The 24,000-nt window shown below is 38.8% G+C and overlaps 1 protein-coding gene across 3 annotated transcripts in view; it reads left to right on the top strand.

Moving 5' to 3' along the window:
• Positions 1-24,000, top strand: part of LOC115223268 (TWiK family of potassium channels protein 18-like) — a 61,470-nt gene that overhangs the window by 10,592 nt on the left and 26,878 nt on the right. Inside the window, exon 1 of one of the 3 annotated variants that reach the window (XM_036512201.1) lies at positions 9,934-10,226. The exons of the other annotated variants lie outside the window; for them this stretch is intronic. The gene's annotated coding sequence lies outside the window, so the exon portion shown is untranslated. Of the gene's footprint in view, positions 1-9,933; positions 10,227-24,000 lie in introns of those variants that run through there. 3 annotated transcript variants of the gene reach the window in all.

Here is a 24,000-nt window from a genome sequence, read left to right as displayed (position 1 = left end):
GACACCCTGCTAAATACTGCTTGTCACGGTTGCAGTCAGGATATGAAGACAATTTATAATAGAGCTAAGCAATAAAGTATTGTTTCAAACAGGGGAAAGCCCCTGTATGAGGCTAGGATCTGTTTTTGGCCAGCACAAATTACGATGCAACGCACGTCCACTGAAAAGCCTGTCACGAACCCCTTTTTCAACAGCAAGGGTATCATCTACATCCACTGAGATCCCTCTGGCTAGATGATCAACAAAGAATACTTCGTGGAGGTTTTGATAAGAAGAGATTTCGTCGCAAAAGGCCAGAGAATCTGCACCAGAACATTGCACAATTCCATCCTAGTATCTATCAACTTGAGAGAGATGAGTATGAAAACTACCCCTCACTCTCCCTATAGACCATACCTTGTTCCCTGCGACACTTTGGTTGTTCTCAAAGCTGAAGAAGACGAAGGAGGCTTTGTCAAGAGCCCTGGATGGTGTCACTTTGGTGGACTTCCAAGCGACCTTCATGAATTGGTTGGAAACTACGAACGCATTAAAGTTGAAAGAGATTCGTGCTTTGAACTTCTTTACAACCAACAAATATCTCTCTTCAAAAAGTCTCAAAGCTTCTAGAATGAACTTTTTATACATTGAAACACACATACTGGCTGATAAGAGGCTTCCACACAGTTTTCCCCGCTACCAAAATCCTACTTCCTCTCTGTATCGGTGAACCCAGTATTACAACACTACAAAATAATTTTCCCAGAATTCTTTAGCTGTAGAGTCCTAACTACACAGCATGGCTGCAACCACGCTGCAATGTTTGTTTTCAATTTAATAGATCAAGTCAGCGTTTGACTTCTCGTTTCCACACAGCAACACTACACAGTCATTTAGTAGTGCAATGTCAATAATTAATACCAGTTTATTGTCAAGGTTGTTATTAAAACATGATGTCAAGCTTTACGGTGTGTGTGTAAACTGCTGCATCGAACTGAAACCTTGGCAAAATTCCATCTAATTTGCTCTATTTCTTTTTTGCTTTTGTACTTTTTGCTTCTTTGTGTGTGCGTGTGTGTGTGAGAGAGAGAGAGTGTGTGTGTGTATGTGTGTGCGTGTGTTTTGCTTTGTTTGTTTTTTAATGGCTTACTTAGAAGTGGAAGAGTGGCACCGATTGTACTTTTCTTTTAAGGCCACGAAGAACGCTGGAAGCAATTCTTCAGCGCCATATTGCCCACCATGTAAAAGAAAAAAAGTTTCATAACTCGAAACAAAACAGCAAATTCGCAGTTATAGCAACAATAACAACATTAGCAACAACATATATGAATTTAATAAGTAAAGGCTGATAAACTTATTGTTAGTATTTTGACATGTTAAGGCGGCGAGCGGGCAGAATCGTTAGCAGGACGGGCGAAATGCTTAGCAGTATTTCGTCCACCGCCGAGGTCGACTTTGCCTTTCATTCTTTTGGGGTCGATAAATTAAGCACCAATTACGCACTGGGGTCGATGTAATCGACTTAATCCGTTCGCCTGTCCTTGTTTGTCCCCACTGTGTTTAGCCCCTTGTGGGTAGTAAAGAAATAGGTATTTTGTCATGTTTTGTAAAGGAAAATAACTCCAATAAGATTGGAGTCATGCTAACCTTAGAGTTATTTGTTATACACGAGTATTAGAAATATACTTTTGCTACTGAGATAATATGTAGAGCAATTATAGATCCATAATTAATTGATAGTTAAACAGTAATATTGACATTGATCACATATTTAAAGTAAATATTTAAGAAAACTGTTTTAAATTACATTCTTTCTAACTCAATATAAACTTTTTAAGTAATTTTTATTTTATTCTTTTTTATGACTAAAAAGAACTTTGAAAGAAAATTAAATTATAATTATTGCACATTTGTAATATGAACGATAATTATATAATAATGGAGAAGTCATGTAGTTGTAGGAAAGTAAACATGCCCACATGTAAATAGTTTTATATGGGTGTGAGAGAGTATATTATATAAATATCTATACTCGTATGTATGAAAGTATCTATTTATATACGTATTTATACACACACACACACACACACACACACACACAATATATATATATATTATATATATATATATATATGCTTGTATACATATCTGCATTAGATATATATTTACTTGTATGCGTGTATGTACGTACATATATACACACAAAATCACACACATTTGTTTAATAGAGGTTTTTCTCTAAACTATATCCACATAACATACATACATACATACATACATACATACATACATCACACACATACATACATACATACATACATACATACATATATATATATATATATATATATATATATATATATATTATAATAGTTATCGCCATACTAATATGGCATTCTTATAAAAATAAGAATAAAGCTGTCCGCTTTAAGAATGCCATATTAGTATGGCGATAACTATTATTTTCCGGGAACGCTGCCGTTGTTCTCTTTTAGAGAGACTTAGTAATTTTAATATTTCTATTATATATATATATTATATATATATATATATATATATATATATATATAATTATATATGAAATGAAAAAAGTGATATAGATATCCACTTTATACAGCTCAACCGACTAGCACTCTGATAGGACTTCAGGAATATAAAATAAAGGAGGAGAGAAAACAAATTCAAAGGCCGATGTATATATTCATTCAGTTCATATTAACGAAATCTCTCTATATATAAGCAATTATTTAAACCTTGAGTATATGGTTAGTAGTATGCAATTAAAGCACTTTCACTGTTTAGGCTACCTGATGTCATCCCCAATTTTTATATAAGTGTCACTGGGTCTATCATAGGAATTGCGCAGCGTTCGTTGAGTTTATAATGAATGAGGGAAACGGAAGTTTGAGTTTGCAACAATCTTTTTTCAACACAATGATCGTTTCGACCCATCCTACATCTGACCCTTGCGGGTGGGATACTGTACAAATGGCTGTGTTACATCCACCAGTGCAGAATGCATCTCATCGGGGTGTCTTATTTTAAAGATGGAACAGATGTAGAAGGGTTGAAACGATCATTGTGTTAAAAAAAGTTAGTTGCTAGCTCCCTTTTGTACCACCACCACCACCCCAACCTACGCTACCATTACGGCCACTAGCATTACCATCCACGCTACCACGACCGTCCATCACCCACCATTCCCCACTACTACTACTACTACTACTACTACTATATACCGCCCCCTATTTGCACCATCTCCCTTACCTGAGTCGGTTGATTCATTCTGCTTCTTATATATATACACACACATGTGAGTGCGTGTGTGTATATGTATGTATATATATATATAATATATATATATATATATATTATATATATGCATATATATACACACACGCACACATACATACCTATATACACAGATATATAGAGAGACACAGAGGATGAGAATATGTGTATGTGTGTGCGCGTGCGAGATAGATAGGTAAATATATATATATATATATCAAGGGTTGATACGGGAACTACACGAAAACAGGAAATTTAGACGAAGACACAATACACGGAATATTCGCAGCTGAGTCTTCTTCGTCAGCCAATGACCCAAAATGTCATAGTGGTTTCGTGCCCTCAATATTGAGACCAATCAGTTTTTGAGGCTCTAGTGCTGTTATTAAGCTACTGGGAAAAAGTTAGCGAATATATACTAAGACAGAAACAAACAAGTCATTATATAAATACAACAGACAAATAATTATGCATTTATAACAGCACGAAGCCTTACGGCTATATACAACTGATGAAAAAGTAGTTATTATATATATAACATAAATACAACCGAAAGAGCTTTGCAGCTATCGAACGAACTTAGTGGGGTTGCGCGAAGATGAAATGGAGTAAGTCCTAATGGACGTATTAGGAGCCCAGACCAGCATTACCAGTCTGGTCAAAGACAGGGCGAAAAAGAACAACACCACATGACTGGTGTCCGGTGAAGACGATTATCTTATGAACTTCATCAGCTTACAGCCGTTTCTGCAATAAGGTGCAGTGTATTCGTATTTGAGTGGCTAAGTAACGCCGTATAGCTTCATCAGAGCCTCGAATATGAAGTGCAATTTATATTCTCTTTTTCTCTTTTCTCTTTTCCTTGTTTCAGTCATTTGACTGCGGCCATGCTGGAGCACCGCCTTTAGTCGAGCAAATCGACCTCGGAACTTTGTAAGCCCAGTACTTATTCTTTCGGTCTCTTTTGCCGAACCGCTAAGTGACGGGGACGTAAACACACCAGCAATGCTAGGAGGACAAACACAGACGCACAGACATATACACACACATACATACATATACATATATATATATATATACATATATACGACAGGCTTCTTTCAGTTTCCGTCTACCAAATCCACTCACAAGGCATTGGTCGGCCCGAGGCTATAGCAGAAGACACTTGCCCAAGATGCCATGTGGTTGGTAAGCAAGCTACTTACCACACAACCACTCCTGCGCCTGTATATATATATATATATATATATATATATATATAAACAAAAAAAAATCAAGTGTGCAATTTTTTTTAAACACTGGTTAACAATTGTTTCGTCTGAATTCGATCTCTTCGATTTGGCCATATCATACAGTAATGTATGCAACAACAGGTTATTCTGCTGGTGCTATTGAAACGACACATGAATCAGTCTCACCAGAAATTCGTATAAAAGTAATTTGCTGAATCACCTCAAATTATCTAAAATTTATACGTATCCTGAATTGGGTGTGGTTATAGGATCACATGTGTATATTACAAGCAAAACAAACCATCGGTTAGAATTAACTGGCCAAGGAAGAAAAAGGAATAGAAAAAGGAGAAAAGGCATTTTTATCTGTGGGCGTCATAATGAGTTATTGGCTGGTTATCAGTTTTCATCACCAATAGTGTTTTATAGCTGTGTTCTTTACTAATGTTTTATGGGCCTTAACTTGTATGCCGATTCAATTAACGATTTAAGCAAGAAAACCCAGGCATTTTTCTGTTATTTTGTCTATCTAAAAGCCTTGTACTATACCTCGGGCTGACCAAAGCCTTGTGAGTAGATTTGGTTGACAGAAACTGAAAGAAGCCCGTCGAGTATATATATATATATATTATATATATATATATATATATACACACACACATATATATATGTAGATATATATATGTATATACATATATATATCTACATATATATATATATATATAATATATATATATATATATATATATTATATATATATATATATATATATATGTATATATATATATATATATATATATATATATATATATATATGTATGTATATGTATATGTGTGCGTGTATGTATGTAAGTAATTGTGTGTCTGTGTTTGTTCCCTTCCATCGCTTGACAACCGCTGTTGGTGGGTTTACGTCCCTGTAACTTAGCGGTTCGGCACAAGAGACCGATAGAATAAGTACTAAGCTTACAGAGAATAAGTCCTGGGGTCGATTTCTTCGACTAAGGCGGTGTTCCAGCTCGGCCGCAATTAAAGTAAAAGAGTAAAAGAGTAAAGAGTATATATATATATATGTGTGTGTGTGTGTGTGTGTGTGTGTGTGTTTGTGAAGATGTATGACTCAGTGGTTAGACCGTGGAGCTTACGATCGTGAGGTTGTGAGCTCGAATCCCGGACCGGGCTGCGTGCTGTGTTCTTGAGCAAGACACTTTATTTCACGTTGCTCCAGTTCACTCAGCTGTAGAAATGAGTTGCAACGTCATAGGTGCCAAGCTGTATCGGCCCCTTTGCCCCTTTCCCTTGGATAACACCGATGGTATGGAGAGGGGAGGCCGCTGTGCATGGGCGACTACTGGTCTTCCATAAACAACCTTGCCCGGACTTGTGCCTGGGAGGGTAACTTTCTAGGTGCAATCCCATGGTCTGTGTCGTGACCGAAGGGGGTCTCAGATACACACACATATATAATATATATATGTGTGTGTGTGTGTGTGTGTGTGTGTGTGTGTGTGAGAGAGAGAGAGAGAGAGAAAGAAAATAAATTAATATGTACCCGTGCACATACTTAAAAAGTGACGTTTGTGTGCTTGCACATGCAATTAGAAAACTTTTTAAGTCCCCACTCTTTTACTTATTCTGTTTGACTCAAACTCATAAACTATTCAGTAATATATGTAGATATATTGGTTCTCCAGTGGGTGTAAGTATTCACGATACCCAAATTTAAAAGCTCGTATTGGTCCGACTAAATCCCTTATAAGACCTGGATATATGTATTCCGAATATATAGGTTTCAAATTTTGGCACAAGGCCAACAATTAAGAGGAGGGGATAAATCGATTACATCAACTCCACTACACAAATGGTACTTATTTCATCGACCCCGAGAGGATGAAAAGTAAAGTCGACCTTGGCGGTATTTGAACTCAGAACGAAAAGACTGACGAAAAGCAGCTAAGCATTTTGCCCAGCGTGCTACCGATTCAGCCAACTCGCCGCCTTTCTGTATTCCTCATATATTCCTTTATACTATAAAGACAAGGTCTGAAATTTTGGGGAAGGGGATACTTAATTTATCGACCCCGAAAGAATGCAAAGCAAAATCGACCCCGGCAGCATTTGAACTCAGAACGTGAAGACCGACGAAATGCTGCTAAGTATTTTGCCCAGCGTGCTACCGATTCAGCCAACTCGTCGTCTTTCTGTATTCCTCATATATTGATGTAGAAACTGATAAAAGGCCAAAGATTTATAATATCACCTGAAAACTTAAATATATTTTTTCTGTTTCTTTTTTTCTTTTTTCCTCCTTGACCAGTGAATTCTCACCAGCGGTTTGTTTTGTATGTAATATGTAAATGTGATACGGTTCCATTTGGAAATACGCATCAGTGTGTCCCATTCCAAAGATAAATTACTCGTCTGACCCAGTCAACTAATGTCTTATTGCTTTCACTTCTAACACAACTAAGGTTATGGAAACAGCTTGGTTCGTTCCTTCCAACATTTTGGTTTGCTCTCCGCTCAGTGATCACCGGAACCGTTTACGAAGAGCCAGATCTACTCTCTTAGGTTACTCAGCGGTGATCTCTCGCAGGGATTTCATTAAGGCTATATTGGAGGCACATGGCCTAGTGGTTAGAGCAGCGGACTCTTTCCTCTTGCATCTTGCAGCTCACCTGCGACGGCGTCCCGTTCAGGTGGGGAACCTTATACGCCAAAGAAACCGGGAAACCGGCCCTTATGAGCCAGGCATGGCTTGAGAAGGAACAAATATTGTTGCTCTAGGCATCAGCAAATCCTTCAACTGTCTCTGGTATTCAACCCGTCAATAAAATCTCCCATGTCCGAGGTTCCTTCGATTTATTTCTTGAAACAGTGACTATTTATAGGATCGCATTATCGTGGCCTGTGTTAATTGCCCTCATTTTGCCCCACGCTTAATCAACTCAAGTATTCTTGAGGGTTCAGTTTTGTGACCGTTTCTTCTTTAGATCAATGAATGCTAAAGCCATACATTTTCCGCTGCATCCAACAAAAATCAATTTCCATACAGGTGACATAACACTTCATTCTTCCCTGACTTGCTCAAAACGTGCATCATTCACATACAAAACCGAAGCACCACACACCAAACCATCGCTGATTCCATAAAAGTTAAGCCTCGAGAGTTTCCTTCTATGACACTATTATCTCTTTTCACAACGAAAATACTTCATGTACTGCATGCGTGAAGAAAACACTAGCTTAAACATAAACAGTACCAAGACAGAGCATTCTTAGTCGCCACAAATATCATTGGAGATTTTTAAGGCGGCGAGCTGGCAGAATCGTTAGCACTCCGGGAAAATGCTTTGCGGCATCTCGTCTCTCGCGACATCTCGAGTTCAAATTCAGCCGATGTCGACCTTGCATTTCATATTTTCGTGGTCGATAAAATAAGTACCAGTGGAGTACTGGGATGGATATAGTTGACGTTACCCGACCCCGGAGCTGCTGGCTTAATGCCAACATGGGAGACCAATATCACTGAGGATCTTCCTAGATGACAGCACAACCCTTAGCGTAGCCAGGAGAGTATCCCAAAAGACCAGCCTTTTTTTTCTTCAGGGCCTTGAAGCTGCTGACATTCTACGAAACTTAACTGAGGATCACATTGAAGTACTGTTCTCACACCAGGGAAGGTCCTGCTACCCCAAACACAGACATTCAAGACTGCATCCAGAGAAGATTACTCGACTGATTGATATTCAATAATTAACGGACATCTTCAGCCTCTGGCTCACATCTGTGCTGTCTCATCTCTCTATCTTTACTACTCTTAATCTTATGGCCTATTCTTTGAACTAGCTGTTCTGATACCTTTGTTGCTTAAGCACTGTAATCCAGTTCAATTCTCTACTATTCATCATTCATGTTACCTTCAGTTCTCGCCTTCAAGCTAAACACTATACCCAGTATTTCTTCCCCTGACTATCATCCCCCTAGAATCTGCAACCGGATCAAATCTTTCCTACAGAAGTTGATCTGTAATAGTTTGAACGGAACATTAACGCCATCAAATTCCCTGGTCAGTGAGGGTCTGCAAATAGTTGCAGGCACTTCCCCATCTCCCAGACTGATTTTACTGTCCTATATGTAATATCTGGGCTATGTTCATTGAATGATCAGAACACATCTATGGGATCACTTTGTCACCTTATATTCATAAGGATCCAACTGAACCACATTTGAATGAAGGCCACATTGACGTTGAATCCCTGCCTGTATTGCGTTATGAAAGTGAGAAGTGGAATCAGATGCGTGTGTCTCGCACTATGCTACTAACCCCGACTTAAATTTGTAAAAACACTGCACATCATAGAATATGCTCTCTCTCTCTCTCTCTCTCTCTCTCTCTCTCTCTCTCTCTCTCTCTCTCTTCTGATACGAATAAGCTCGTTCTACAGAACTCCGAGGGTACTGCAAGTTTAATTTTGGAAAGCAGAAATAAACGTGCTGCGGTTTTGGCAAGGCCTAGTAGAGAAGTATCATGTTTTACGAAGCAGGTGTTTTCCCAGTGAATCGTTTCATCTTGTGGATCTTTCTATTTAAAAGTATGGATGCGAACGTCAGAGTTAGACCTTGTGACTTGATGATGATGATGATGTGTGTGTGTGTGTAATTGTGTGCGTGTGAACGTGTATGTGTGCGTGTGTGAACTTGAATATGTGTGCATGTGAACGCGAATCTCTGTGTGTGCTGATTACAAGGTGACCGTTATTCACAGAAATGTGTGCTTTTTTTCATTTTCTGCAATTAGATAGTCTATGTATCTCTATTATTATTATTGTTATTGTTGTTGTTGCTGTTGTTGTTGTTGTTGTTGTTGTTGTTGTTGTTGTTGTTGTTGTTGTTGTTGTTGTTATTATTATTATTATTATTATTATTATTATTATTATTATTATTTGATTGACATTTCTTGCTCCGATCTATGCTATTCATTAGTGTGGGCGGTTTCCACGTTATTGACAGGAAATTATGCTGCGAATTCAACACTTGCTTCTTTACCTCAGTATGGGGTAGTCAATCCATAAAGTTCAATAAAACCCTTTTACAAAATATTATTAAAAATTAAAATTATTGTTTTTTTTTTTTCAGTTACTTGAAATACATCCAGAATCAGAGCAAGTTCAAGCGCGTTTGAACAAGTCTGGAGTCAATAATAATAATAATAGTAATGATGATGATGAGGATGATGATGATGATGATAACTTATCGTTTCTTTTATTTCGTCATTGACGTCAATTTTATACAATTTATTCATGCGTATAAAATGGAAAGTTTTTAAAGTGACTTAGAATGACGTGTGAGGAGAGACAAATACGTTATATAAGATTGAAAGAAAATACGTCACACGATATTTAGGGAGGAGTCGAAAGATTTATGGAAATTACAAATAATGTATTTAAGAAAAAACATAATTCAATCAAGGTTTTTTTTCTCGTTTCTAAAAGCACATAGGGAAATATATTTAGGGTAGTCTACCCAGACATGTTCAGAAGCCACTAGTTAGATCGGACTCAGCTCCCCACATCTTTAGTGCTCGTGCTGGAATCTGATACACGGAAAAGGAGTTCCTCAACATTTTCTTTGTGGGATGAGACAAGAAATAAGTTACTTCCTTCCTCTGTATAAACTTGCAATAACTGGTGATGATGGTGTCTTTTTTTATTTTTACTAAAGGTATGTCATTTGAATATCTCATTATTCTTTTCCATTATAAGTACGGGGTCTGAAATTTCGGGGCAAGTGGGGTTGTCGATTACATCGACCCAGTTGCTCAACTGGTACTTATTTTATCGACTCCGAAAGGATGAAATGCAAAGTCGACCTCGTCGGAATTTGAACTCAGAACGTCAAGACGGACGAAATATCGCTTAGCATTTTGTCCATCGTGTTAACGATTCTCCCAGCTCACCGCCTTATTTGATTATCTCATATTCCGGGGCTCCCTGTGATTAATACAACCGGGCAATTTCCGCCACATCACAACTTCGTTGTTCTATTTATGAGACATTGGTCAGTCTTTCTTAGGACTGCGAATCTCATTTCGTCTTCGTCATCATCATAGTCACCATGAAGGGGTGTTCCTTCCTCTCCCTTCTTGTTGTCTTCCGCCTTCCTTTCACTTTTGGATGGGAGTGGTCGCTTCCTTTTTCTCTAACAATTTCTTAAATATTTCCAGTTATTATCACCCGCTTCATTAAAGACGATGTAGACAGCAATGATGATTATAATAGGAGGCTGGGTGTTTTGTCGTTGGTTTCCGGGAGGGGACACAAACAGATTTCTTTCGCTGTCTCCAGAATTGTGATCTTTGAGGCTCTGAAGAATGAGGATTATTGCGGTTGTTGATACCGCGAACAAATCCTTTCCACCCCCATTTCACCGCTGGCTACGATGAGGGAAGCCCCTTCAACCACCTAATGGCATTCTCGCATTGACCATTTGGATATTCTCTCCCGGTAATTCAGGGACTTTACGAGTAATTAAGTACAGAAAGCAACATTTTCCAAAAATTGACGCAGGTTCTATTGCTATCACGTTAGCCGCCACGGCCCGTTACTCGAACTTACCGGGGACGCCTCGTATTTCGCAATCACACTGCATACTCTTTATTTACAAGGAAATGTAATTTCTTTTTTTTTTTTGTATTTTTACAATATTTCATTATTAAACTTTAATATTTATCACTCATGTTATTTAAATATCCTCGAAATCATGTCAAAGATGCAAAATAAGATATTTTCTCAAATTATGAAAAGTACCACCGGTGATGTGGGAAGTTTGAGATGAACTGCCCGTGGTACACGCGGCGGTTAACGTGATAACGTGATCTATTTCTTTACTACCCACAAGGGGCTAAACACAGAGGCGACGAACAAGGACAGACAAAGGGATTAAGTCGATTACATCGACCCCATTGCGTAACTAGTACTTAATTTATCGACCCTGAAAGGATGAAAGGCAAAGTCGACCTCGGCGGAATTTGAACTCAGAACTTAACGGCAGACGAAATACGGCTACGCATTTCGCCCGGCATGCTAACGTTTCTGCCAGCTCTCCGCCTTTTAAATGAGGGCTGATCTTCAGGTGACGGCATCTCAGCCTGCAGGTGTCTTGTGAGAGAGCAGCACTGGGTCGGTCGTCATTGCACGGCTGCTAGAACAAGATGGTCTGAGGAGACGAATATAACTGTCATGGAATGTTATTTTTTGAGCAGACCTGATGATGGTGAAGAGAAGATGAGAAGAGGATACAGAAAGGGAATGCATGACATCTGGATGGAGAGGCAGGGCTTAGATATTACGGAATAGAAACTGTGTAACCATGCATGGATAATAAAGAAGAACGGATAGTTAAACTTAGAACTTGTTGAGATCAAGAAGAGGGTGAGAATCGAAAACACGGTGAGAGTTTAACAGCAGATGAATGGAAAGGTTAACAGTAATGAGTAACCAGATCCTGAGGAGAGTAGGAGGTTTGGGAGTAACATCTGAGAATCGTAAGATGCTGAATGGTTGAAGGAATTTAAGGTCGGATAAATATGAAGTGAAACGGAACAATAAAAAGATAACAACTGAAATTGTGACAACAAAGGTCCGAAACTAGAAATGTCCAGGCCCAGATAGTGTACAAGGCTGAAAAATTCATTATACGAAAGAACAGCTGCGCACAGGGATGAAATGATCAACAACCGTGTGGAAATCCCGAAGTGGATGATCACAGGGAAAAACGGTTCTTTACGAAAGGAACCCTAGAAAAGGTGAAGCAGTGGATAATTAGCAGACAATCTCCCGCCTATCCTTGATGTGGAGGTTGATGACAGGAATCTCTCTCTATATAAACGGCAGTTTGTCTGTGCGTGTTTCTGTGTGTCTGTTTGCTCGTACCCTCACCCTGACCACGGCTTTCAACCGATTCTGATGAAACTTGACACACACATAGCCCAATGTCATAATTCAAAACTAACGCAGCGAAAATTTTGAAAAGTTCCCCCAGTTCTGAAAAAAAACCGATAAATTCGACATGGGGTCGAGAATCAGAAACACAAACCACAAACTGTCTAGGGGACGCAACTCCACCTTTTTTAACTCTCAAAAAAAATTTACCATCATTTTTTTCCATTTTTTTGCTATTTTTTGGCTATAACTCTCTAAAAATGCTTTATAGTTATTTCCCTTACAAACCTGAGCAACGCCGGGCGATACTGCTAGTAATATCTAATTGTGTGTATGACATTCTTGAAATGAATGACAAACTGCCAGTGGAATAGAACGGATGCAGGAGAAGAAGCCGAGAGATGAAAGATCAACTTCCGATATACAGAATGGTGCTGAACGACTGTAAGGGAAGACGTTAGTTTGGGTATGGCGTGAATGGATTATAAAAGAGCTTATGACATGGTCCCTCGATCCTGGATTTTAGAAAGTTGGTAAAGGTGTCTGGAATCATCTTAAATTTTATCAAATCAATGAAGAACTGGAATGCAGAGTTAATATGTGTAGAATTTCTGGCTAAGATTAACATCAGTTGAGGCATATTTCGAGGAAGTAGTCTATCACCATTTCTGTTTGTGATTGTATGATGCCCCTCCGGCAGATATGGAAAGAGAAACCGGGATGCACACTGAAACGTGAAGAAAAGTTGAATCACCTGTTTCATATAGATGTTCGGTAAGAATGTGTAAAATAAATGGTCTGGTTTCGACAGTAAGGATATTTGGAGGGAATTTGGGATTAATAGATATAATTTTCTTTTCTACCCACAAGGGGCTAAACACAGAGGGGGACAAACAAGGACAGACAAACGGATTAAGTCGATTACATCGTCCCCAGTGCATAACTGGTACTTAATTTATCGATCCCGAAAGGATGAACGGCAAAGTCGACTACGGCGGAATTTGAACTCAGAACGTAACGGCAGACGAAATACGGCAACGCATTTCGCCCGGCGTGCTAACGTTTCTACCAGCTCGCCGCCCTAAATTAATAGATATAGTGTATCATCGGATGGTATAGAACAATCCAACGGCGAGAGAATTAAAGATACAAGTAACCAGGTATTTTGGAGTATGACAAAAATCGGGGTGGTCTCCACCACTCCGAAACTAAAACCCGTTGTTTATGAGAGAAAGGAGTTTGCTGCTAACGTTGTGGTGTCTATTAGTCTTCACCAACTTCGAATCTTTTAAGGCAAATGGCCTTCAGAAACCCTTCCATTCCATAACAGACAGCTGTTATACATTTCGCTCTGCGACACGAGTCTCATATTGTTTCTGCACCAGCGACAGAACATCCATGGTGTCCTAGGAACTGTGGTTTTGTAGTAGACAACCATTTCTGACTACTTCTCAGCATATGTCATCCTTTGTCACTCTTACACTGACCACCACGTCATACAGATATACAACAGCAACAAACAAGGGATCAACGCCGATGCCAATGTCCTTAAATGTCGTCCTTGTATTTTGTTGAACTAAATTCAGGGTCACAAATGTATAGGTGGCCGAGTGCTTTTCTGTATTAGTATGTATTTGGACAATGTTTTGGACATAAAAAAAAGACAATGACCAAACTATTTCTTCTCCAGGGGTGATTCCGAGTGTGCTAGGTGTGCACTCCACATCCATCGAAAATGACAAATTTCATTATAAATATTAACTTTTACTCATTAATTTAATCATCAATCATAATGGAAAACTTTTGTTTTACCCGTTTGAAATTTGGTGGTGGGTGTCCTACAATAACACTGCACACATCACAGCACTTTGTGTCATAATACAGTACCGGGCATATATCGTAGATGGAAGAACGGTAAAAAATGAATGACGAAGGGTGTGAGACAACTTTGACAGCACGGTTGCGAGTTCGTTTTCGTAGCGAGAAGTCGTACGTTTAAATCAACTTAAAATTCCAAAAATTAAAACTAATAGTTTTTTAGTAGTTTTTTTTCATACAATATCATATAACTTCGGTCTTAATTTGTTTTCAAAACTAATAAAACACTTTTAGAAGCCAGAAACAAAACTTAAGTCAGGTCGAATGCTGGCTCTGTTAGCACACCGAGTCCAGGACATTTACTCTCCCCCCATGGACACTAACTCCCCCCATCCCCGCACGAAAGACAATTACCCTGAGGACAACAGGGGTAATTGTCGTAGTGGGTAGTTGTCGTCGGGGAGGGGGGAATTGTCTTATGGGTGGGTGGGTGGTGTAGCTGTCCTGGTACGAGGAATCCAACACTACAAATTTGTGAAAGGTTGCTCTGTGAAATTTGTGATTTTCTGAGTTGTGTGCTTATGCATTTAAAAAAATTAATTAGTATTGATCTTAAATGCTTTTATAGTCACAGAAATACGCGCCTTTAATTTAATTTTCAGTGATTATATACTGATTAGTAACAAAATATAAGAGCTTCGTAGCTTAAATCGTAACCTTCGTGAGGTTTTTATAGCTTGTATTATGCCAAGCGAAGTTTTTCCTAAATTTGAATGATTTCATTTTGGAGAAATAATTTTGTGAAAAAAACTATTTCGTGTATTATCGTTTCGTGTTTAATTTTCAAAGAAACTTTGCGTTTACATTTCGGATCCCGCATTTTGAATCGAAATACACAGTTCGTATGCCTAATTTTAGTAATACTAATGCAAGTCATACTATGGTCAGTGAAGCAGCATACTCAGTGACAACAACTACCATACGCCATTGTATAGAACAGGTTATTTTCCCTCACGCTTCTGATGGGGCTGTTTTCAGATGTTCATTTGACGGAATTTCAAAACCATCTCCATGTTTCAGAAGATAGATACAAGCAATTTTTTCTTTCCTTCTTCCTGTAATCACTTGAGAAATGTTGCCTTTCCTTTTGTATAAATAAGGACAGCTCATGAGTTTTGATGAACTGGTTGTTGTGTGGGTACTATGTGTGCATGTTTGTATGCAATTGTGTGTGTGCGTGTAGATTAATTTGTACCCATATACATGTCTTTTCGTATCCTATAAATATAGGTAGATCGCTAGCTACTAAACCTTTTTCTATTTTTCTCTCCCTGTTTATTTCTGTGTCCCTTTCTGTTGAAGAGCGTAGGCTCGAAACGTAAAAGACTTTCTCACTTCCCGAGCGTTAAACTAATACATGTGTTTGTTGTTTACACACCCGTCTTCGTCTTTTGTGTTTTATTCATAAATTCTCTACGAACATCTATGTATGAGTGTGTACGTATGCATGTACATGTATGTATCTACGTACGGTTGTATGTGTATGCATGCATATTCAGCGCTAGTCTTATAGACACATACACCATCCATCCATTCATCCATCCACCCATCCATCCAACCATTAATCCATCGAGCCACTCAGTCAGCTAACCAGCCAACCAGCCAACCAGCCAGCAAGCCAACCAACCAACCGACCAGCAAGTCAGCCAACCAAGTAACCAACCGCCCAGCTGGCAAGCCAGAACATCAGTCACCTAATCATGTTTACGTGAGAAATCCGCTGGGACTGATACGGTTTGATCCAAAGGGTGTTGTTATTTGAAGAAGATTTGGCTACTGTTTCTCCTAAATGGAGAGATAACCTAGATTAGCTGTTCCCACTTTGGTTCTCGTGTGTACACGCTGACAAGTATTAACCGGAAGAAGTAATGGAGATGCGATGATTAAATGTGACATTTTCCAATCAACCTGGGATATTCCACGTAATCGGAGACAGGGTAATCGAACGCAGGACAAACACACAAAACAAAAGCAATACCACGAAATGTTCATAAAAACAAACACTTATGAAATCAACATAATTATCAACGGACACACCACCAACACCTCATCCGCCGCCACCACCACCACCACCACCATACCACCACCAATACCACCACCACCACCACCACCACCACCACCACCACCACCACCACAATCACCACCACCACCACCACCACCACCACCACCGATGCCACAATCACCATTTGAAGAGCAAGACGCCATCTTTCAGATCAATAGAACAATAGCGTTGAACAGTCTTATCGAGTTCCTTGTGTCTTTGACATTAACAGTACATACACGGTTTATGTGTGTATAAGATTATCATGGAGTCGTGACACAGTTGTGCTGTATCTTCTCATGCATCACAAAGAATAAACACCCCGGGGGAATTGTTACGACTGCATTGTTGTACGATTATATATACACGACCGTGTTGTATATATTTACCGGAATACCACTAAGCGTATATATATATCTGTATATCTATATCTCTCTATATATTTATAACTCACTTCACACTCGCACACACACACACACACACACACACACACACGCACACACACACACACACACACACACACACGCACACACACACACACACACACGAGCACAAACACACACAAACACATATGCGCATTCACTTACACTCTCTCTCTCACACACATTATGCGCATGGATATGATTACATCAGGCATATATATCAATATATATATATATATATATATATATATATGTATATACATACATACATACATACAGATATATATATATACAGATAAATATGTGCATAAAGAATACATAATTTCATACGTACATTTGATAAATGTTTATATAAATATATCTACATATATATTGAGAGAATAACGGACTTTACTCCATTGATGCTCATTGGATAATAGTGCTATAGCATCACGTGGTGTAATGCACTATCTATTAAGATTAATGAAATTAAAATGGGTTTAAAGCTTGTTAAACTTCTCCAAAATCACGATGAATAAGAAGTGTTACATAAGGATAAACTCAGTTTTGGGATCTCAGTAATGAAGGAGATTAGGGAACAAAATAATTCTATAAATAATTGGGCAAGAGCTAAGTGATATTCAGTTTGAGATCCATAGGTGTAATTTCAAATTTTGGTAAGCGAGCATACAACTAAGCTTGGTTTGTCATCGGGTTGTCCCTTTCCGTCCGTGTATGTGTGTGTGTGTGTGAGTGTTTTTATAATTTAGTTTGTTTTAGACATCGTGGACAAGTCACATTGCACCTCTTCATCCCATAGTTACACTGAAGCACGTACGCAGAAGAGAATTAATGCATTCGAGCTTTGGTGTCGGAGAAGACTTTTACGGATTCCATGGACAGCGAGGCTCACCAATGGAGAAGTTCTTAAGCAGATAAGGCCGAAAATGCCGCTAGAAGCTAGTATCACCAAGCATAGATTGGCATATTTTGGTCATATTATGCGGAGAAAATCCCTGGAGAAGGACATCATGCTCGGAATGGTCAGTGGCAAGAGAGGAAGAGGCCGACCAAGAACCCGCTGGCTTGACACCATCAAGAGTGATACCGGAATGGACATGGCCAATCTGAAAGAAGCGACCCAGGATAGAACTGACTGGAGGACACTGATCCATCGAGTGACCGAGAGTCGACTTCGACTGAGCGGATAGAGAGAGATGCTAATATATAAATTAATGTAAACTGCTATAATTGTCTCTAAATGCGACGAAAGGTGTTAAGACATCTACATTGCTAGAAATAAGAACTAAAATGCTCTAATGCTGTAGTAGAATCACATAATTGTATACATGCATGCTCACAGGGGCTGAAATCGCTCAGAAACACCGACTCTAGAATTCTCTAAACTGGACGTTCATTTTCGGCTATTTCCGTAGCCTATTCAGCAGGGACCGCTCGTTCGGCTTTTTCCGGGCTTAATCCACTGTCAGCATATATGTATTTAGCATACAAATTTATGGATGATTTAGCGAATAGCTGATGTGTACATAAAAATTGATATAAGCAGCCATGTACAATGTTTTCCAAGTTCATGAATATTCATGTTTTCATTCGTTCCGGAGGTCGACAGCTACCCTGAATAAAGTTGGTCCCCAACGACAAGTGATCCTTTCTAAAGCGTGGAAACCACTCATAAACTTGTGTTTTGATCGTGGCAGCGTCTTTGTAATATGTTTGAAACATGAGACCTTTTTCGGCCGCCGTTTTTCCAGCAGAAAACAGAATTTCACGGAAGCACGCGGTTCCTTCGCTTAAACCATCGCAAAAATCGACAAACAAGGGAGAAACACTGCAAAACAAAGACACACCAGGTGGCAGTACGAGTTTAGTGGCCGACGCCGGTCAGCAGATTGATGCCTGAGGATCGCCTCAAGTGGCTTCTAGGGGTAGAAGCCTGAACTGCAACGGGCTTGTCTCACAGAGAACGTTTCTGGTTAATTTTGGGTACCCCCTTGTACAACACATGCATGTCTGTCTCTCCCCCTCTCTCCCTCTTTCTCTCTCTCCTCTCTCTCTCTATATATATATATAATATATATATATATATATATATATATATATATATATAATATATATATATATATATATATATTACTCTTTACTCTTTTACTTGTTTCAGTCATTTGACTGCGGCCATGCTGGAGCACCGCCTTTAATCGAGCAACTCGACCCCGGGACTTATTCTTTTGTAAGCCCAGTACTTATTACTGCTAAGTAACGGGGACATAAACACACCAGCATCGGTTGTCAAGCAATGCTAGGGGGACAAACACAGACACACAAACACACACACGCATATATATATATATATATATAATATATATATATATAATATATATATATATACATATATACGACGGGCTTCTTTCAGTTTCCGTCTACCAAATCCACTCACAAGACTTTGGTCGGCCCGAGGCTATAGTAGAAGACACTTGCCCAAGGTGCCACGTAGTGGGACTGAACCCGTGGTTGGTAAACAAGCTACTTACCACACAGCCACTCCTATATATATATATATATATATAAACGATTTTACTTAACTGTAACAAACAACCAAACTCTAATAAATGCAAGTAGAAAACACATCCAAGGCTATTCCTCGTGTATGACAAGTGGGACCAAATATCATTTACAAGAATTCGAGAAATTAGACAACAATTTCGAGTATTAGACAACAAAAAATGTAGATAGAGAAAAATCGCATCTTTAATTTTAGAATTCCTCTTACAAAGCCAACAACTGAAGATGTTGTGTCAACATATTTAGATAAAGAAATTAATATTTCCGAAAATACAAGTGAACACAACGTTTTGAGAAATATCTTCCTTAGTTCGCTTTGAATTTAATTAATTTTGGATCGCCTCCAGAGCAACCATAATGGTGAAACGCGCGTAGGAACTATTGTATGAAACCTGTGTTCATCCGTATGGAAACCTACTGGAGCTCTCAACATAATAGTAACTGTTGTTGGCTCAGCATACCGGAATCTAGCAAGTGCATAGGGTCCTCAGGAGAAAATGTGTGCCGTTTCGGGGCCTACGTCTCGACAGCGTCATTGCGTACTGTTCCTCCTCAGTGACATGAGGCCCCGCTTGCTAGATCAAATATAGCTCAATATTCTTCTAGCTATCGCTCATCGTCTCTTTTTAACAACATCCATTGGTTAGCATTTTCCGCTGTAGTTTGGATATCGCTCATGGTGGCATTTACTGTAAGATGAGTTAGGCCTAACGATAACAACAGTCACCTCACACTGTGTCCAACGAATCCTCTATAATCGACTTCGATTGGAAAATGCTCCGCTTTCCAGCCTGCGTCTTCACATTCCTCGAGGAGGTTTACATAACAGTCAATCTTTCGAGCCCGAGCGGCGCCCATGTTATATTCATGTGGAACCATCAACTCAGCTAGATCCACCACTTTCTTTCTTTCACACCACATTAAAATGTCTGGGTTTTTTTTCATAACTGGGATGACAAAGAATCTTTGGCATCCTGGTAAATCTGTAGCTACTTCCCAATACCCGTTCCACATTTCGTCGCTCACAGGAAAGTTCTTCTTGAAACGGATCTGCTGTCCTGAATGCACGAAGGTAAAGAAACCTCTGGTTAGTTCTTTCAACGGTTTTTGTTCCACTGTTGATGAGAGCAATTTGGTTCTTTGACGATAACCTTAAGGACCAGATTGTGTATCCATGTATATCTATTCAATGCCAGTGAATAGTTGGAAAGAATATGTTTCAGTGTTCCGACATTTTTGCATTTGCATATATCATTTTCTTAGACGTTCCGTCTTATTAGATTCGTAGGCGATGTCAAGACATCATCGGATAAACGAAACTGTCCTAATATATCCTCATTAATCTCATTACTTTGTCTGGAATGTGGAAGTGGTCCTTGGCTCTTATTAGTAATTCGTGTGGAACTGAGCCATATGTATAAGCTAGATCAAGCCATACCACGTTCAGGCTTGTCTTGTTCTGTTTGGCATCCTGGATCGCTTTCCAAATCGAAAAACAATACTCAACGCATCCAGGGATCCCAGAAATTCCGGCCTTTTGAACCGATTTATCAAACTATCCATTACCCTGAAGATATGCCTTTGCTCTTGAGAGAATTCCCATAAAGATCTTGCCTTCCACATTCAATTAGGTTATCGGCCTAAACTGTTTTATAATCCCTGCATTGGCCTCCTTCGGCAGGTATATGCTTTCTGCCTTACACCAATCCTCTACTAGAGTATCTTCGTGCCACAGCTGTCAGAGCAGGACAAAGAGCTTCTTTCGTAGACGAATGCAGTAATTATATATTTTATACGAGACGCCATCACCTCCTTGGGCACTCTTTGCTCTAACCTTTCTCACGAAATCATCATTCACCTCTTTCTCCCTGATGTCCCCAATTTGAAATTCGATATCAAGTTCTAAGAGATGCTTTAGCCAATTTATAGGAGGCAGTGGCTGGTTACGGTTTGGATCAATGTATGCTTCTTTGATATGAGCATTCCAGTTCTTCTTTTGTGCATGATAAAGGGCTGCAATTCGGTTCAGTGAACAGCTTCTTAGCAACCCCGTACGGGTTCATCAGAAACTGTTCACGAGCTCTTTTGCTTCCCTTTCGTTGCACACAACAGTATTTCCTTTTTAAATCTTCGTACAGTCGCCCGAGGCCAAGTCTTCTTTTGTCTTCCTCAGTACATTTCCATTGCTTTCTTAAGCTGTTCTTTTCACTCCTCAACTGCTTCACTTTCCTGATCCTCCTGCTTGGTCCACACTTTCCTTTCGCTAATCGTAGATATAAAGGTTTGGGAACAAGGTATGTGAAGCTCTTCGTAAAGATATATATATTATATATATATATATATATATATATTATATATATATATATATATATATAATATATATATATATATCAGTAATAACAAAGGGTGAAATTAATTAATTAAGAAGTAATTAGTAATTTCACCAAGTAGAATTCGGCATGAAAAAAGACCATTTTATGGTAAGTTTAAGTAATACTATATAATTAGGGTTCAGCAACGATTAGCTTCACCACACACCGAAGTTTAGAAATAGCAGTCAAAATCCTAGCTATTCTTTCTACTTTAAAGGGAGTTCCCAGAAAAACCAAAGCACCTGAAAACAAACCACGTAGGGAAGTATATGTATATATATATATATATATACGTCAACTGATGGAATGTTTAGCTGCAGAAAGCAAGCGGTATTGGAGGGAGGAGGTAGGAGGATCGAACTTCCTACTTCTCTGCATCATGATGTGCAATGTAAGATTTTTTTCTACACTGAAGACGGAAGAGGCTCGATTTATCCAATTTTTTTTTGCTTCGATTAGTGGCTGCATATTTTGGTGACCTACATCTACAAATATCATATTGGATGTCCGAGTCCCCTGCAACAGCTGTTACACATTACCTTCTCCCCTTTTAATTTTCTCTGTCGATTGAGCTCCGTGTAAGCTTGATCTATTAATATATCGATATCTAATGCATTTACATTTAAATGTTCATCGTCTGAAAATCTTCAGTCTTTGATTTCTTTCTACATACACACACACACACACACACACACACACACGTATTTTGTGTCATCTATTTGAATGTTTTGCGTTCTTGTCCAATTTTGTATTTTTATATATATTTTTTATACATATATATATATATATATATATATAGTATGTCAACCCCAAGCTGTTATGTTGATTTGTTTATCCGCATAATTGCCTATCTATCTATCTATCTATCTATCTATCTATCTATCTATCTATCTATCTATCTATCTATCTATCTGTCTATCTGTCTATCTGTCTATCTATCTATCTATCTATCTATCTACCTATCTATCTATCTATCTATCTAATCTGCCTCTGTGTGTATGTGTGTGTGGTAAGCAGCTTGCTTGTCCTCCACATGGTTTCGGGTCCAGCTACATTGCGTAGCATATTGGTCAAGTGTCTTCTACTGCAGCCTACGTCTATACAAAGCCTTATGAGTTGATTTCTGAGTACATGTATTTCCGAGTGGAGCGTTTTTGTGTTTGTCTCCCGCCTTCGCTTGAAAATCGGTGTTGGTTTGATTACGCACCCCTAAATCTAGTGGTTCAGTAAAATGGACTAATAGAATAAATACCAGGTTTAAAAATATGTTCTGGGGGTCGATTTGTTCAAACAAACACTTCAAGTCAATACTTCAGCATCGCTTCAGTCCAGTGACTAAAGCATGCAAAAGATTATACATATATATATATATATATATATATAATCTTTTACTTGTTTTAGTCACTATACTGGGACCATACTGGGGCACCGACTTGAATTTTTGGTCGAATGAATCGCCCCAGTACTTATTTCTTGAGCGTGCTACTTATTCTAACGGTTTCTTTTGGCGAACTGCTAATTACGGGAACGTAAACAAACCAACACTTGTTGTAAAGTGGTGATGGAGTGGGTGGGAAAAACACAGGCACACACACACACAGAAATAAATATATACATATATATACGACAGGCTTCTTTCAGTTTCCGTCTACCAAATTCACTCACAAGTCTTTGGTCGACTCGAAACTATAGTAGAAAACCACTCGCCCTTGGTGTCATGCAGTAGGATTGAACCCGGGATCCCTGAATCGTGGTTGGGAAAGAAGCTTCCTACGCCACAGCCACTCTCATGTGTATGCATATATATATAAATAAACACATGTACATATATACGTAGGCTCATACATAAAATTAAAGTAAAGCAGTTTTCAATCTGCTTTTGGAGTCCATGGTCAAATTTCCTAATTAGGAAAATAATTGAATGTATCTTACACATAACTGAACATTTCTACGCGTGAGTGGATGTGTAGCTTATAAGCCGTATAATTTTACTATCAAATGGTTATAAGAAAAATACGCAGTTCTAAACAGGTGTACCAGGTGAGAGAGAGAGACAACGGAATAAATCCGAGCGAGTCATATGTGTGAGTGAATGTATGGGTGAATAGTTGTACGTAAAATTGTTCTTTGAGTTTTATACAAGTTCTCCTCGAGAGTTCAAGCTGGTCATTAAAAAAACAAGACCTTTTGAGTTAAGAGAGTTCTCGGTGTCTGTAAATGTGTGGTTGAGTTGATGCGCTGGTTCACCTGTCGATGCATACACCCAACTATGTGAATCTTTTC

This window comes from Octopus sinensis, linkage group LG22 (genome assembly GCF_006345805.1).
Source record: "Octopus sinensis linkage group LG22, ASM634580v1, whole genome shotgun sequence".
Lineage (NCBI taxonomy): Eukaryota > Metazoa > Mollusca > Cephalopoda > Octopoda > Octopodidae > Octopus > Octopus sinensis.
Note: the sequence above shows the minus strand (reverse complement) of the source record. Positions and strands in the feature narration are given on the sequence as shown.